General features: G+C 38.1%; 1 protein-coding gene across 1 annotated transcript in view; it reads left to right on the top strand.

The window, feature by feature from the left end:
* Positions 1-12,515, top strand: part of orb (polyadenylation element binding protein orb) — a 156,435-nt gene that overhangs the window by 79,195 nt on the left and 64,725 nt on the right. The window lies entirely within an intron of this gene.

A 12,515-nucleotide genomic window follows, 5' to 3' on the forward strand; every position in this document is an offset into this window, starting at 1 on the left:
ATTTAAAAATAGAAAACAATTGCAATGAAATATTGGACTAAAGTTTTTAAAAATAAGCTTTTTTTTAAAAAAAAAAAAAAAAAAAAAACTATCCAACCTTTTACTAAGAAGGAAGATCACTAAATAACTAACAAACACATCTCTTTCTTTTAAAACACAAATGTTGGTAATTTGTCGAAAGGATATAATGATATTTTAAATTTTCAAGTTAGGTAATTGTCTGCAACAATAAAGAAGCAATAATGGTCATAACAATAACAAATACTTTTTTCAACATTAGAAATGTATAGAAAAGTAACACGGTATGAAACTTAAAATTGTAGATTCATAGTAGAGGTTCATAGCAATGTAAAATACAAATACATTTTTCCATAAGTTTTACAATTTAATTGGTATAAAATTAATAATGTTTCTATTCCTCGCGGCCCACCAGCGGCCCATTCACGGCACACCGCTTGGGAAACGGCACAGTAGATACTTAGATAATATACTATATAGAAACTGAAATATCTGCTAGTAGATTTGAATAGTAGTTCTTCCGTTGACTGATGCTATTTCTCAGGATTCATTTTAGCTAATTCCAGGGTTCATACTAAAAATAGTAAAGTCTAGACTTAATAAGCCACTTGGATGGTAAATCGTATTTTTAAATTTCGGCTGGGAAAAACTGCTTTCAGGAAACAAGGTACGTTATTAAATTTGTGTAATTTAATCTTTGGCCTTTATACGACAATATATCATATTAAGCTAATATTACGAATATAAACAAATATGCGTTCCAAGACTATGTAAAGAATTGATTCACCTGAAGGTCTGGTCTATTTGTATTTAATTTCTAAGTATTGTATATGTTAGATAATCACTTAATTGCGACATCTCGTGCTCTTCCTGTAATTGGAAACATGACATTGATAACTGACACGTTATGATTCGATTTACTACTGCCAATATATTTGCTTGTAGCGATGATTAGAAACTAAAGGTTAAATAATGCTATTGTAGTAACACCTTTTGCCGGATATATATTGCAACGGGAGTTTTCTTGTTCGTTGTTTGACAGCTGGAATCACACCAGGAAGTTTCACGCGGACAAACTGCTTTTCCTCTTCCGGCGTTGTGCACAGGTAATAAAACAGTGATACGGAGCTTCCTGACTGAATACGTGAGCATGGATTGTCTGTTAGTACTTGTAATACACGAAACAAGATGAAAATACGTAACTTTTGATCATAAAAGGAATTGCAACCCTCATCCTATGAATTCACGAAATGAGTTGAATGGTATGCTATCTCGTCTTTCGATTTCGTAAAGCAGTAAAAGAGGTTAGCAGATGTAATTCCCTACCCACCTTGGATATATCAAGGTGCAATGTAGTATGGAGGCCTTTTAAGCAGGGTGGAAAACTAGTTATGCTTGTTTCTTTAGAGGGTGGTTTTATCCACGATTTATCATAATCTGAAATTCGGTATAGATTCTATATTGAAATGCATATTAGCCTTAATTTTATAATACTTCTTATAACTTCAATTTTTATGATCCATTGTTCATATTAGTACTATGCGATCAATATTGAAAGATTGTAATATTATTTCCCAATCTTTAGATTGATGACACTCTTTAATGAACACACCACGATCGAAGCACTAGTTTTGTAGTAGTGCAGTCCTTTCCATTTGGGTGGTCCGTGATATTTGTATTGATTCATAGAATGTGCACCTAATAAACTGAACGACTCCTGTTTCGTAGCCTTGGAGGTTTTCTCCCCGGGCTATCCCATGAAATCGAATATAAATTTCAGAGGCCAAAAGTGAATAGTTCAAATCTTTTTCCTTTCGGAATACAACTAGCAGAGTAAAATTAGGTAATAAAAAGCAGAGACGTTGTTTGTGAAAATTTAGTGTATCACTAAACATACGTGGGTCGTTCAGTCTTTCCATAAGCTGCATTAAAAAAAAAAAAAAAAAAAAAAAAAAAAAAAAAAAAAAAAAACACGTCTAAACAATAAATGTGTATTTGAGTCCTTCACCTCTCCATATAATCCCCATTTGAGGTTCAAGCACAATCCCAATTTCTCAGTTGCACCAATTTTCGCTTCTCGACGATAACTCCCACCACCACTCAGCACGCAAACAAGACACACAATTGAAGAATGATGGTGGGAAAAGCGCAACATTTGCGGTACTTCGAGTATAGACATTTGTGGTACTGGGACATTTGCGGCTATTCAAAATGACTGACTTCAAGCTAAGAGGATATTTTCGGGAGTTCAGTTAGAGCAGTGGTTCTCAAACCTTTCGATAACGAGGACCTGCTGTTCATTCGGAAAGTGATCTGCGGATCACCTTGCAATGCTATCTGAAATTTCGCATGGTATGAAAAAAATATACTCATTAGAATTACCACTGACAAGAAACAGATCAAGAAAAATAATGCAATAAGTAATTCATTCTAAATAGTTTTCGAGTGAACGAAATTTCAATTGAAAATGCAGTAACTTTCAATACTGAAGATTTGTTTCGTTTGAGATATACTGGATAAAGTTTCCAAGTGTGGGGTCAGTAATATGAGGAATGATTGCTTTTGTTTTTCCAGCATTAAAATCGGGAATAAGTTTTGTCAAGATCAATCTTGGCTCAGATTCCACAAAGAGCAGAGGTCTGCTCACGTAAGTGGTAGGAAAAGAAATCAAATGTTGTAATGCCTTTTAAAACAAGTCTTCATACTCACAAGACAGAAATTCAGTAAAGTAGGAAAACATTTAAATTTACAAACGTAGGAATTTGCTTTCTAGTAACTGAAAAAATACTTCTTGCGTAACAGCGGAGAGTTCAATTTTATTAAGACATTTCAATATTTGGGCGTCGCGTACCCCAAGGCTAGGTCCCGCGGACCCCACTTTGAGAACCACTGAGTTAGAGGATAGGCACACAGTATTAACTGCTACACAAAGACCTTGTTTTATTACATTCGTGTAGCCAGCAAGTTGTTCTAGGGAGGGGAATAACATTTTCAGGAATTTTGCATACTAACAGCAGATAAAATCTTTCAGAATATGAATTTAACTCACCATACATATAAACCTTCTTCACAGCACTTAAGAACATGTAAATGCAAATATAAGGATCAATCATACAGAAAAGTGAAAGAACAGTTACTAAAATACGTGAAAGATGCCTGACATACCTGAAAGATGTAAACAAACGTTATCCGGACAGCGGTATATTGTACAAATATACGGAATCCTTATGTTCACTTCGGAAACTAGTACGGAGCATACGTTATCCATATGCTACATACTTTTCCCGCTTAATGTTGCATCATGTCGTTGCAGGATGGCATCTGTCTCCCGTATATTACATACATATACATAGGTTACATACATCAGTTATGTTACCTATGTTCATCCAGGGTGTCAACCAGTCAGGGAATTTGTAGGGTCAGGGAAAATGTCAGGGAATTTCATTATCAGGGAAAAATGTTTTCCAGGTTGAGGGGTGAAAGGATGCCGCTAAGTCATAGATTACAGATAAATGAATTGGTTCGTTTGTACGTTTGTAGAATATTGTATAAGCATATAAACAATGAAGAAAACTTAGTTCACTTTAAATGTTATTTTTCATGAGTTATACTAAGAAAAAAGATAACGACAGTCAGGGAAAATTGTAATTTTGTCAGGGAAAGTAGGGGAATTTGATTATGCTTGCTTGGTAGTAATCTATGATATCCTGACCGCTTATATAGGTCTTTCGTTAGTACGGAAAGTACATTTATTCGGAACACTTGTACGGAAATACGTATAAAGTACACTTTTTTCAGTTAGGAGTTTGATGTACGTTGTTAAAAAAATAAAGGATTTACGTATGTAACTTAAGTTTTCACGTACGCCATGTTTTCTGTGCTTGTTTATTGGCCAAAATTGGAAAATTGGAAATCCTTATGTCTGATCGAACGTCTGACCATGATATTTAAAGGGAACTTCTAGAAATATTAATTTTCTTTTATAGTTTTTCCTTAAGTTTTCCAATAACTTTGTCAGTAGTTTCTCAGCAGGCCCGTAGCCAGCCCCAAAATGAAGGAGGCGGTAGAAGTTAGAGGGGGTGATCCAGTCATAGTATAGTTCACTATAGTTCATTTGCAAGTCTATCGTGAATTTTAGGAAGGTCCAGTAAAAATTTAGGGGACTCGGCCCCCTAGACCCCCTGGGTACTCAGTTGAAATGTATTTTTTTTCTTCATTTCTAACAGATGTTTTTGATTACGTGTAAGTATAAAGGAATTACAGTATCCAAAGAACTTGCCAGTGGAGTGACTTGTCAGAAGTCTCTCCTTTGTGACACAGTTGTCCATTGTTATGAGCATATTTGTTAATCTAGCTCAGAATAAGTGTAAGAACGTCAAAATTAACGTTCAATGAATTAGCAGTTTATTTCCATGATTTATAATAATCCAATTAGTAGGTAGCTTCTCTTTTGGAACAAGCAAAAATTACTTCAACTTTTGAATGTGTCATTTTCCTCAAGAATTTCTTTACCTTTTGGGGCTACATTCTACATATTCAGTTAATGTTTCTTCTATTCTTTCGTCCAACCTTATGTACTGACGTCCATGTTTCGCCTCAGTGTTTAAAGTTCTTTCATATAGGTAGTGTTGTAGTCCCACTTTCTAGATACTTCACAAACCAGTACATATTAGGAGCTGACTTACCTATTAATAATTTGTCACTTTCCACCTTTTAACTACATTATTCTTTGTGTATATTCGAGCAGTCCCATACGGAGATGTCAATTCCGGGATTGTTTAACCACTGTTCTACAAAATAATCTAAAAACCTCAAGTCTTTCATGGTGTGACGTATCTTCCGTAACAGTCATCAGTCTATATACAGAAATGCTAGAGCACAACACATTCTAAGAGTCTCATCTCTGGAAGTGATTTATAGTAATTTGAGTCTAATTCCTGAACCTTCTTCACAAGTACTGATTAATGGAAATTACTCTGTTTCCGAGAACAGCGTTTTTACAGATGTTATTGCGGCTTGCTCGAAATCAAATTTGATAAATTTCGGATTCCAGTGATTAATATCAGCCTTCACCAAACTCTTATACATCGTAGTATCTCTTGCTGGTAAGAAGCTGAAGATCAAAGGAACAATGTTTCTTCCAAGTTACTTTCGATGTCTGCATGTATTGTATATTCGATGTCTGCATGTATTTCGATGACTGCCGACTACAACATTTGAATTTTGCGTCCGTGAAAAACGTAGTGTGCTCAGTTGCACACTCTTCTCTTCGCATCAAATATTAAGTTCTTCTGTGGTGTCATCTGCAAGCAACAAGTTTGTGTCGTAATCTATCTTCAGTGTGTACACACGTTCCACCATATGTAGCGCAAATGTCCCTCTAAGTGAAAGTTTTGAACAGTACCGCGATCGCAATGTCGCAGAAAGACTGTTCTCATTGTACCGCAGGTGTCCTGATACCGAGGGTAGAAACAGCTGCCCCCCTCTCCAATGAGTCTCCATAGCGCCTGAATTTAGTGCCCAGTTACGTTAATCTTTTTCCCAGTATAAAGTCTGTATTGCAGGTTGAACATTTCGAAGCAGACGAAGTAAAGCGGAATGGGAGGAGAATGCTAGATAGAGCCCCATTCCCCCCCCCCCCAGATGGTTTGAACAAATGCGTGTCAATAAGGGATTATGTAAAGAGGTGAGGAAGAACCTACCTACACATGGATGTATAGTTTACAAATGTATGTTAAAATATTTTACAGTTTAGGGAAACTTACATATTGAACGACCCACGTAAGTTGGGAGGAAGTATCAAATATCCCCAGCAGGAAGTCTCCATCTGGATTTGGAACTCAAAATGTAATTAATGGAAAACTGTTTTTCCGGTAATTCGCACCGTGACCATAATACAAAGCTACCCTACCAGACTGGTATGGAGTGTGGCGCTGTACAAATCAGAGACGTGAACATAGAGAGAAGCTGAAATATTCCAAGCTGCAGGAATTTGAAATGTGATGTTGGTGCAGATTGTTGCGCATATCATGGACCGAAACGAAAAGGAATAGGAATGAAGACGTACTAATGGAAGCTTATAAAGGATGACATCATGAAGATATTAGAAAAGAAAAACAGCATGCTTGGCCATCTTATTCGACACTCCAATTGGATCACTGCTGATAGAGGGAAAGGCAGAAGGAAAACCAGGAACAGGAAGACCAAGGATAGAATATCTAGATGCAGTTACAAAGAGGAGGCCTTACCAAAGTATAAAACAGCTCTCCCAAGCGAGAGAAGTTCTAAAATTTCCATGTTGCCCACCAACCTATGGTTAAGGTGAACAATAACCTACCAGAGATACCACTCCATATGCGATAAAGCATTCGTAAGTTGTGAATATCATATAAAACCTGGACCTGGCGGTGACCACGCTAGAGGCAAAGGAAGCGAGCATCCGTAAAAATTGCTCCGCCTGCCCCCCTCCGAAGAAATTCTGGCGTCGTCATGCTTCCAGCAGTGGGTAGTAAATCTTTGGTGCATGCTCAGACCTAAGACTTGGACTATAAAGGCGCTGCTATAAACGCGGCGTTGACACCGGTTGATTAGATCAGTGGCTATACCATTGGATGATTAACTATACAAACTTTTTCAACGTGGAGCGAGGATGCACTAACCAAGCGTTGAGAATATTCAACGCATCTGGCCGCGTTTATATGTTACCAACGCCACGTTTTTCTTACACGAAGTAGAGGAAATTGAAAAATATTCAGTGTTGTAGCCAACAGGAGTTACAGGAACTCCGCAATTTAGAAGAGGGAGGAAAGAATATAGTGAGAAATGAAAGGTATAAAAGTATAAAGGTAAAGTTCTATCGCTTTTTCACCCACCACCTTGGAACATCGATATGTCACCTAAGACAAACCTAGACCAAAAATAGTCCCAATCAGCATCGGTCACCTTCTGCCAACGTTCCAGTATGCCATAAATTCCATTGCAATAGAACTTGGTAGGTCGTGAAGCGAAGAAGGTATCAAGTGCATGTCCAAGGAATGGAACAGGTGATAATCTGATGATGCTATGTCCGGGGAATATGACGTATAAAAATTTCCCATCCAAGGCGTAGAATGGTGTCGTGCGTCATCCTAGCCACGTCTTGCTTAGCGTTGTCCTGTAACAGGACCCCTTTGCGATCCAGAACTGCTGGCTCTAGAGCTGAAGTTTTCTTGAACATGGCTAAACTGCTGACAGTAGTTGTATTGATGCTCTGACCAGCTGGTAGCAGTACCCGATGCACGATGTCGTAAGCAGTCCACCAAACACAGGAGAACCTCCTGGTGCAGTGCTGGTTTCGGCTGTTTTGGAACCGAATCATGGGATGCTAACCAATCATGACTGCGCCCTGGAGCTTTGTTCAAAACCCACTTATCACATATCCAACGCCCTGTCCAGAAATGGCTCCTTCCTCAGACGAGACAGCAAAGAAACACAGGTGTCTGCTCGCCTTTCCTACTGGTTCAGGATCGAATCATGTGGGGACCCAACTTGTAATGCTTCCCAAGTTGATGGAAGTGCTCCCAATCACACTGAATTGTAGTCCCAGTTCCTTACATATCTGGCTACTGTTCACCTCAATTGCTGCCTGAAAATATTCATTTTGTACATTTGTTGGTCTTCCAGCACGTGGGTCGTCTTCGAGTGTTTCGTCAGCGTTCTTAAACCACCGCTGCACTATCCGTGTAGTCACGACACCCTCACCAAAGGCCGGGTATCTTTCGCCCCGATGCAGCAGCGTTTGACCCCAGTTTGAACTCTTACAGCATACACGCCCTTATGACGCTTTGTGGAGGTCCTAAGTTGACTGTCCTTTCGGTTACCTTTGGTTACCTTTCATAGCATCAAAACTGTTCCATACATTAGTATTTTCGAAACTCGTAGTACTCGTGCAAAATTTATTGCAGTACTACAAAAATGATTGTTATAAATGATTTATAAAACTGAAAACGGGCCTATTTTAAGCTATTAAAAAGAGGCTTTCCCATATCATCCATACACTACGTATTTAGCGTACGTATAGTAAAAAAAAAAAAAAAAAAAAAAAAAAAAAAACAAAAAAAACCTACTTTTTACCGCGTTAAGTGTCCGTGTAGTTGTCAAAAGGTCTTTAAGGACACACACACACACACACACACACACACACACACACACACAAATTCAAAATATATCCACATAAATCCTTAATACGGACCAAATGGTTTGACCCAATGTTCTCTAATTGGTGGTTCGTGGAACAAATTTAGGTAAAGGACATTTACATCTCATAAATTATAGATATTGCCATGGACCCCTGTATGTATGTATGTATACCTACTGTGTTTTATAACATAAAGGTGTAATTTAATATTAGAAATCTCTCAACTACCTGTTACTATGCAGATAAACACAAAAATAGTTACACGATCACTAGAAATGTCACTGGGATCCTCCGACGACTCAGCTTGGTACATTAAGAGCTATTTAGGATGTAACAAACTCAAAGCGAGAAATACATAATGGCATTGAGATCCATGTAATCCTGAAATTCTCCATACGGGGCTTGACATCAGGGTGTTGTAGCAGTGTCCATCACTTTCAATCACTAGCACTTGACAAGTTATTTCCTGTACAGTCGAAGTTAGGACACGTAACTTTATGCTCAGTTATAACTCTCAAAAGATTTTAGGTTCAAACTGAGGCCAATTTACACTAGAACCACGCAGCTAACCATAGCAATTGGAAAGAATGTTCAGGTTGATCAGGTTTACCATCCCGACATTAGTCTGGTGCAACAGGAAATATCTTCATATGACGGCTACCGGATTCAAGCCAGGGACCTCATATTGAGATACAAAGTTTACCAGCATTGTGAGAAATTGCTCTAAAATTGGGAAAACTACGATATAGAAAGTCGAAAATAACTGCCCGACTAGCAGGATTCTTTCCATTGGGTAATATGGTTAGCATGCTTTCTTATAGCAGTTTGTCCAGTACAAGGAAAAAAAAAAAAAAAAAAAAACTGGAGGAGAAAACTGAAGTTTTAGCTTTTAAACTAGCAATTTTCTTTTGTTTTCATGTATTGTAAAATTTAAAAATGTATCTACTACGTTAACTACTTAGTTTGTTCTGGAGTTGCCGCTTATATTGGTTTTCAAACTGTCATTTCATTGGAGCAAACATCACAAGGGTTACGTTTGTTCCCTAACTTTTATAAAGTTAATTCAAGATTTAACAGAATACTGTTTGGTATCAGCGGTATCTTTTATACAGAGGTTGTTCAGTCTTCATTTGGCCAATTTCGATTTACCTAAAAATTTAGAAGAATCCATGGCGCCAGGTCCGTAAGTGTGTTTCCCTTGGTTCCTAACAATAGCCCGACAGCATAATTTCCACTGTAATAGGCTTCTTTGAAGAACTGGGAGGGGAATCCTGTCCCATTCCCTTTGCACAGCTTTCCAAGGTCCTTCCACAGTTGTCACACGTAGTTTTCCCAAAGCCCGCTTCAGCAATCCAAATTCACAATAGTCCATAGGACTTGCATCTAGAGATTTAACAGGTACCTCATTGAAAGGTAACCACATGCCTCCTCCATCTCCCTGTTTAATGCGAGGGACGATCGTGAGGTATGTGATGAGGCCTTGTTCATGTGAATGCACACCAGATTGGAGTAATTTCCGTACATTGTTGGAATCTCATGCTCGTAGATCGGCCGCATGATCTGCTCCTGAAAATACTGCGAATTTATACCGCAGTTCTTCGCCACCCTACGAATCTTCAGTTTACCTCGGTAACAGTAGCCAGTAACGATCATGAACCCTTTCGGGAAGGATTCTTTACAGACACGGACCCACCTTCTGAAGTTCTTGGCGCCTTTCTCTCGGTACATGATGGCTCTCGATTTGCCGCAGTCGGAAAGGTAAATCTAGGTTCCATCGAGCGTTACGACGTACATCCAACTTTGTTTTGCCAGACGTTCGTACAGCTTCCGGGCGTTACACTTTTGTTCCTTTTGGTGGGCATCCGTGAGATGATGGTCGCGAGTTTTCATGACTTTTTCCAGCTTGAGTTCATAGTGTAACGTCCAGCTCAGTCCCCAAAGACACGTCAAGACGATCAGCCATACGCCTTTGTGTTGGCGGATTTTCTTGCATTGCCATTTTGCGAAGTTTCCTCTGCATAATGGAGGTAGCCTTGGTGCATTCCCGCTTCCTAGGCAACTTCGTTGGTGATCCAAATGATGGACCTTTTTTAATATTTTTTATTCCACTTAAACTGATGTTGCAACCATTCTTCTTGCACTGTTTTCTAATGACAGAAACACTAAAGTGGGCATCTTAAAGAGCCGCAACATACCCTTTCCAAAACCAGCTTAGTTTGGACGGCATTTTGATCAGAGCGGAAACCCACACACTTTGAAACAAATTTAACACAATACTCACAATGGTCCTGTTTTTGTGCGTTATTGTCATCCGCGCGGGAAAAAACTCCGTTCCCAGGAAGCTACTGCACAACACTGCAAGACACCATGAGCCAGGTCGGGTGAGTCTATTCTGCCCGGGAAGGGGAAGGAACGAAATCGGCCAAATGTAGGCTGAACCACCTCTGTATTCTACAAAAGTTTCAAGAGTTAGCTTGAATGAATTTTGATAAATTATTATAAAGAAGTTTTCTGTAATTCTCTAGCGTTTATACTCGCACATATTATCTTTCAGTGCAATATTTTGACAGACGCACTCAAATTACAGATTTAGTGCGGAGAGGACATAATCGTGTTTGCTACAATTACATTTAAAAAGAACGTTAAAGAAAAGTTAGTTTGTCTCACTTTTAAAGGAGACAGATGATTAATGAAAGCGAATGCTAGTTGGTAATCAAACCTGGGACCCTGTACATCAAAGGCACATGCGCTAACCACTATATTAACAGTGGGTCAAACTATATTGCCATACAATTTTTCCACGTGCGACGATGTTTCGTCTCCAGATCTGTTCGGGTCATATCGGGTCAAAAGTATGACTGCTTCCCGGTCAAATTCGTAACCAGTTTATCACTGCTTTGCAATACAAAGTATGATACGTTTGTTCAACCCCAACGGCTAACTGAATAGTCAGATACTTTTTCCTAAAAACTAAGTTCAATTGCCGGCAGGATCTCGTGTGGTTCGTATCACACGTCAAGCTGTAAGTCCTTTTCGTATAGCCTCGCTGCTGAACGGGACGCTAAACTCAAACTACAACTAATAACAATTCTAGAAAGGTCTCTGCAGACCATTTTCTTAATAAAAGTTTGTTTGTATCAAACACAATTAACAAAAGTCTCAAATCTTTAGAAATACTCAAATCTTTTTTTTTTTTTTTTTTTTTAATGATAGAAGTACTTCAACCAAAAATAGATTCTAACAAGCAAAGTAGGCCATTTGTGGCAGTTCCTGAAGTATATGCAAAGGAAAAACTATTGTCTGACGGGGCTGACCTAAAATCCGGCATATACTAGTAATAATGGAACTATGTTTATAAACAGATCGGGAAACATGAGCTGGTTCAGTGAGCCACTCCCTGGATTTATCGAGTTTTGTCAGTTTGTAACGACAATTTTATCACCATGGGACATCAAACTTACGTTGAGTTAGATTTTCAGTTAATGTATTTCAGATTATATCGAGACTCGAATTCAAGTTGTGTATTAAGGTCCTTTATGGTGAAGCGGTTAGCGTGTGTACCTTTTGGCGTGGGAGACCCTAGTTCAATTCCTGGCGGGAGCTCATGTGGTTCGGATTCCATGTTAAGCTGTAGGTCCACATCTATCTCGATGCTGAAAGGGACGCTAAACTAAAAATCAATCAAATGTATATTTCAAGCTGAATTGTGTATTGAAGAAACTTGTTTCAGCGTATATTTCACAATATTTTTGCAATTTTCAATACATTGTACTCCATTGTAGTTCTAGCATAAACTATTGTTTATTACAGAACTGTTTATAATGTTGCACATTATCTTTGAAATCTTTTCACTAGAAATGTATTCATTTTATTCCTTTGTAACAATGTAATAGCATTGACATTTCGAACTACAGTATGTTCATTTTGTTCACAAATAGGCTATTTTTTATTTCTAAAGGTTTTATATTTAGGTCTAGAAATAAATATGATGGAAGCCCATGATAACTGAAATCAATCTCTTTGGTCATAGTTGATTTTGAACTGTAATTGAAGAGAACGCAGTTTAGTTTTCAGCTGTAAACCTATTCATAATTTTATTACGTAGATAAATCCAGAACTGTCTTTATGCTTGTAAAATGCTACTTCCACTCTTTGCAACAACCACCACCTGGATACACCTAAAACTTATATATTTTGTCAACTTCGATCAACGAAAAAAAAAAAAAAAAAAAAAAAAAAGCTTGACGAAGGTTCGAATACAGATGAGAGTTCCGTACGACTATAATAAGCTACGAAATATGTCAAAATTCATATACTCTGT

This window comes from Thermobia domestica, chromosome 2 (genome assembly GCF_964235325.1).
Source record: "Thermobia domestica chromosome 2, izTheDome1.hap1.1, whole genome shotgun sequence".
NCBI classification, from domain to species: domain Eukaryota; kingdom Metazoa; phylum Arthropoda; class Insecta; order Zygentoma; family Lepismatidae; genus Thermobia; species Thermobia domestica.